Here is a 6,414-nt window from a genome sequence, read left to right as displayed (position 1 = left end):
GAAAAATCAAAAGAAAATGATAAAAACTTCAAAAAATAAAATCCTTCGAGAGGTAGTTATATTACTACATCTACTAGTTAGGAAAATTTAAAAACTACAATTTGGACATGTTTTGCAAAAAGTGTAGGGAAAATGTAAAACGGCTATAACTTTTGCAAACGATGTCGGAAAAAAACGTATAATATATCAAAAAATTCAGCACGAAAATCCGCATCCGATGGAGACTGCCTATGGCCTGTTTGGAATTTTTTAGAATCCTCAAATTCCAAAAGAAAAAAAAGATATGGTCAAATTTTAGTTTGTTTAAAAAAATTTGGTTAAATCTGGTCAAACTACTTATTCAAGAAGTATTAATGTTACTACATAATTATTCAAGAATATTAGTGTTACTAAATAATTATTTCAATTTTTTGAATTTTGGTCAAATCTGGTCAAACTATGGTCAAACTTATTCAAGAAATATTAGCATTACTAAATAATTACTGTTTTTTTAGAATAATAGTTTCAAACTCAAACGGTGAAATGTGTGACTTCATGCTCAAGCTAAACTCCTGAGGGTTAATAGGATTGACATCTTACTATTGTCAGGAAAACAACAAGTGCGGACTTGGAAACGAAGGAGAATAGAACCCGAAAGTTAAGCGTGCTCGGGCTGGAGTAGTGAGAGGGATGGGTGACCGGTCGGGAAGTTAGATGATTTGGAATGAGTGATCCACACTTGAGCAGTTAAGAGAGGTGATTAGAGACTAAATCATCAAATAATTCAAAAAAAGTTAAAAACTAAAAAAAATAAAGAAAATTCCAAAATTTTCAAAAAAACCTTAGTTACCGGTTGGTAACACCAACCGATACTAAAGGTCCCCCATACCAGGGCGCGAGCTCACGCCACGTGGTGGCACTTTAGCACCGGTTCGTGCCGAACCGGTACTAAAGGGGGGGGGCCTTTAGTGCCCACCCTTTAGTGCCGGTTATGGAACCGGCACTAAAGGCCCTTACGAACCGGCGCTAAAGCTCCATTTTCTACTAGTGAAGGCTGCAAACCATCACCCACACCACTGTCTAGTTCTGAAAGATTGTCACTTGGAGAGGGGGTACCATTGAGTCAAGAGGATGGCACCAAGTACAGAAGTTTGGTAGGAGCTCTTCAGTACTTAACCCTTACCAGACCTGATATTTCTTTTGCAGTAAATAAAGTGGGTCAGTTTCTTCATGCACCTACGTCAGCTCATTGGACTGCAGCTAAGCGTATATTGAGATATGTGAAGAACACTTTAAGTGTTGGCCTAACCTTCACCAAGTCATCCTCTATTCTTGTTAGTGCTTTTTCTGACTCTGACTGGGCAGGTTGCTTGGATGACAGGAGGTCAACAGGAGGTTTTGCAGTATTTTATGGACCCAACTTAATTTCATGGTGTGCAAAGAAACAGGCAACAGTGTCCAGGTCAAGTACTGAGGCAGAATACAAGGCACTAGCAAATGCAACTGCAGAGGTTATATGGGTTAAGTCCTTGCTCAGAGAACTTGGAATATACAATACTCAAGCTCCATGTCTTTGGTGTGACAACATTGGTGCCACATATCTCTCTGCTAATCCTGTTTTTCATGCCAGAACCAAGCACATTGAGATTGATTATCATTTTGTTCGAGAAAGAGTTGCTAGCAAAGAATTGGAAATTCGTTTTGTTCCCTCAAGAGATCAAGTTGCTGATGGCTTCACAAAGGCATTGTCTATAGGACTATTTGAAGAATTTAAGCGTAATCTCAACTTGAGACGTTTAGATTAAGCGAGGATGTTAAACAACTAGTACTATGCGTGTAGGGTAGCCGTAGGTGTCTTGGTCACCACGGATAGGTTGTTAGCATATTTTCCCTTTATCTCTTTCTATCTAACAACCTACTGTAATCTTGCCTGTTCGGTTGCCCTTGTCACCGAACCAATCTTGTACCTCACGCATCATATCAATATAAGCCATGCGGGTCTCCATGTTGGAGATTGAGACGCTTCATCAAATCTGACACCTCCAATGTGCCAACTATAGTTTTTTGGATGAACCAGCTATCCATGCTATCTTTGTAAGAAAATCAGAAGATTTTGAGCAATAGCTATGCATTTATATGACAATGATCATAGATCCTTTTAGACAAGTATTGTCTTTCTTAACATGTGTAAAGTCGCTCAAGGTGATTGTAATGTCATTCAGATATACACCAGGTTCTCTGTGATCCAAAATGCAATGAAGATAATAAAACGATGTTTACAAACTACAGCTGATATTATATACTTATCTATAATTTAGTACCCCTAAAGTTATTGGAGAAATGCAATGCGTTTCAAGTAAGTCTTGGTCTAAACCTACAAGTGTGAATTGGTACTTGCCACTGCTTTTGTCGTGACAGCAGATATATGATCATTGATGTTAATAAATGTTGTTACAAGTTCCATAGCCTAAGTGGCTGCTTAAATCTATCTGTACCAAGAAAGAAAAACCTTATAAAAACACTAATGGTGCAGATTTTGAAAGACAATTCTTTCTTAGTTTTTCTTGCTTAAATCTATCTGTCTTGAAAGTTCTTTTTCAATTAATATTTCTCCATACTATGCATTTTATTCCTTAAGTGAAAATATCAATATGCATGTACAACATTACCAGGTTATGCTCAAGGTCAGAACTTCAAGTAAGTAGCACTAAATGATGTCTCATCAAAGTTAAAGAGAATTTTCATTATGTCCCATATGTTACATGTATGTTTGGTTGCATGCTAATTATACTACATGAGCTAATTTCTGTTCAGGTACAAATAGTATAAATCAGTATATATAAACATTATAAAAGGTGGATTATACTAACCTCGGCAGTACACTAAACAGGAAACAGAAAAAGATATGTTTATACTTGCAAAATAATTGTACTTCCTAACGAATGCCAAATTGTTTCAAGTTTCAATCACTCTGTTTTATAGTTTGATTGTAAAATCAAGTGTAACTGGGATGTCAAGATGTTACTATTATTTTGTATTAGGATTTATAGAGCCTGAGCATGCGCATGCATCAGGTTTGAAGCATCCATCCATCATAAATTTCAACTATTGTCCTTAGAAACCATGTTCGAAAGACACATGTGACATCAATAAATCAATATTTGAGTAAAATGCACAGAACCACCATATTCGTGTCACAATTAGCATAACACCGCCAATTTACGATTCGTGAGATTTTGCACTGAACCGAATTTCTGACAGTGGCAAAAAACACTGAGCTACTTTCTGAGCATGTTTTGACGTGGCTGATCCCTTGTGTGCCGACAATGGTGACGCCACGATGTTGACGGCCGTTCACTCCTCTGTCCAAAGCGATTGGGCCGAGCGCTCCCTTAGTCACTCCCCTCTCTCACTATCCCTCTCCTCTATCTCGCGTGGCATGATGGCGGCGGGTTTTGCCGAAGGCCGCTTTAGATCCATCGTCGAGGGTGTGATGGGGACAGAGCATGAAGCGTGGCTGGGCGACATGGCAGGAGGCACCCATGGCGAGGAGGAAGATTGTCGTGGCACCAGCATATTCCGTTCATCATAGCCATTGTCAGCGGCGCAAAATGTCTCCCGCGGGGTGGTGGTCGAGTCACCCACTGCAAATTTTCCCCTAAGTGAGCTACATACCTGAATCTAGGGTTCCAGATTTGGAAACTAGGGTTTGTTGATTTAGGGTTGCACATGTTTCTGAAACTCGAATTAATTGAATGATGCTATTTGACTGAATTAACTGAAGTTTTGAATTTAGGGTTGTGAATTAACTGAATGCTTATGTCTTGTTTGACTGAATTTTAGGGTTTTGAATTAACTGAATTGAATGTTCCTGTTCTGTTTGACTAAATTTTATGGTTCTGCAAATAGAGTTGGCTCGTTGTTCTAATTTTTATAGATAATACTCTCTCCATTCCAAATTACTTGTCAACACGTAATTTGAGACGCAGATTGTATTAGTTAATAAGAGCAACTTTGTCGTCTAGAGGAATGAACGGTAGTTTGGTTAGGATGGAGGCCTGATGAAATCTTAGACCTCATCCTACGGGATTGTAATGTGACAATTATTTAGTCAATACAATCTCTTTGTCCCTAAAAAACACTAGCATATGCTCCAAAAACACCTGGGCTTCAGATAATGCTCAATAGGGAGGTTGGGGTGGGAATTTTGTGTTTAGCAGATTTATTTATTTGCTTTATTACGTTTTTTTTGTTTTTTTGAGAAGATTTTGTTTTGTTTTTTCAAGAAGGAACTTTTTTGGGCGAAAGTGGTTCCGCGGTTGATTGATAATAATTAGGACAGTTAGCCCAACAGCCTATTTTTTTTTTTTTGAGAAAGAACAGCCTATCTGCTTTTCTTTTTTTCTTTTTCTGAGGTGCTGTGCATGCACTCCAGCTCGTAGAAAAGCCCAGCCCACACCAAACCCTGACAAGAAAAAAAAGGGGCGTTCCGAGAATCGAACTCGGGACCTCTCGCACCCGAAGCGAGAATCGTACCACTAGACCAAACGCCCTGTTTCATGCCTTAATTAGGCAGCGGCACTATTTAAATAAAGTTAAGCAACATCTTCTCTTTTTCTGACTTTTAGAAGATCTCGTCAAAACAGCTTGACCTGAAACTGATTCATCGTAATCGAGCCGAGAATGGAAGATTTCGCCATGCTTAATACTACCATGCTTAATTCTGAGTTTTTTTGGGCCTTAAATAGATTAATAGGCATCTGTGTACGCTGGCTGGGTCTGGGTGTGCTTTGAAGTTGTTGTTCCTCGCCGCTAATTGCCTGCTTGTTTGGTCTCCTCTAAATATGTATGTGTGCCTTCTTTACCGTAGGATGCAAATTCTATGCATTATGGTATTTTCAAGAGTATGCGAGGAGGAAAAGGGTAAGGATCATCGGGCATTGGAGGAGGAACGGTTGGAGGCGGCGCACTTCCTCATGCGCTTCCTCTTCCTCTTGGCTCTTGTGCTCTATATCATTGGGAAGCTGATGTGTCGGGTGCTCTAGCTCCTCGTCTGGATGAGGCTTGCCCGGTTGGCGCGGGCTCTTGGCCTGATGCTCCTGCAATGGTGCTGGCCGTGGATTTGGTCCGGGTCCTGGTCAATTCAAATCCAATCCTCACGCGGGTGGTTTGAACAATTCTTACAATAACAACCAGCTGAACAAATTTTGCAAGTCCCAACCTCATTATTCTCCCGGTGCTCCCATTGGCTCTAGTGTTGGTCTCCTCCCTCTTCCCCATCCTAGCTCATGTCTTGTTGCGTCTGCTGGTGGTTTGTTTTCTAGTTTTGGTCCGTCTTCCTTGACGTGTTTTTCTTGCCATAGATCGGGTCACTTTCAAGTCACACCGTCAGTTTCCTCCATTTTGCCTGATCTGTCGCTTTGAAGGTCATCTTTTTGTTGGATGCATGAACCATTTGAAGCCGCCTATGGTCAAGCAGTATGGTATCGGCCTCCCTGGATGCAGCTTCTTCGGGGTGGATGGTGGGCCGCACCACCCATCAGAAATGTTGATGTCATTTCCGTACAGTCCGCTAGTGTGCCTCTTCAAATGATTGCAGATGAGTTACGTGAATGGGGCTTGAGGGATGGGATTGGCAGTTGCAGCCAATTTCACAGACCGAATTTGGTGTCATTTTTCCCTTGCAAGAAAGTTCGAAGATGCTATCTAAATGTACGAGCTTCGCCCTGCCTTTGAACCAGCTTGTGGTCTCGGTGAAGGAGGTTGTTGATGTTGATCGTTTGTTTGGCAATCTGATTGATACTTGTGTGCTGCTTGATGATGTTCCTCCGGAGATGTGAAACAAACCTTGCTTGCTAGCTTTTTGAGAGCTCATTGGTAAACCTATCTCTGTTGACGAAGAGTCCTTGTCTAGATTGGGCCCAGTTCGTACCCAAATTTAGTGTTGCACTCGGGATTGTGTTCGTGGACTCATTGAGGTGTTCCCTGATTCTAAAGCTTTTCGCATCAACATCTGTGTTGAAGGTCAGGCTGCGAGTCAGGCTCCCAGTGTTGCTTTACCTGCGACTCATGAGGATCAGAACAATGGTGGAAGTATGGGTGGAGTGAGTCTTTGCCTGCCTTTATCCCAAAAGGAGTGGGATGATCTTGGCCCTATTCTGAAACAACTCTATCCCAACCTTGCTCCTATGGTGGCGGGGCTAAGGATGGGGTTGTTGAAGTGGAAGCTTATCTGGCTCCTGTTCCTCCTGCGCCTGGGATTGGTGCTAGTCCCCTGGGATCGGTTGTGTGCTCCAATTTTCATGTCCGCCCCGCTTCTCCATCCCTTTATGGAATTGAATATTCTATTGATCATCCGAAAATTGTTGTTAATGAAGACTTTCATGCGCATGCGAAATTTGTTGTTAATGATGGGCAATCGATGCATTTCTGGCT

General features: G+C 41.2%; 1 non-coding gene across 1 annotated transcript; it reads right to left on the bottom strand.

Annotated features, from left to right (window-relative positions):
* Positions 1 to 4,460: 4,460 nt before the first annotated feature.
* Positions 4,461 to 4,532, bottom strand: TRNAP-CGG. Its single transcript has one exon. It is a non-coding gene; the product is annotated as a tRNA-Pro (tRNA).
* Between the last annotated feature and the right edge of the window lie 1,882 nt (positions 4,533 to 6,414).

Source organism: Triticum dicoccoides, chromosome 6A, assembly GCF_002162155.2.
Source record: "Triticum dicoccoides isolate Atlit2015 ecotype Zavitan chromosome 6A, WEW_v2.0, whole genome shotgun sequence".
Classification (NCBI taxonomy): domain Eukaryota; kingdom Viridiplantae; phylum Streptophyta; class Magnoliopsida; order Poales; family Poaceae; genus Triticum; species Triticum dicoccoides.
The sequence above is the reverse complement of the archived record's forward strand: the minus strand, read 5'-3'. Positions and strand labels throughout refer to the sequence as shown.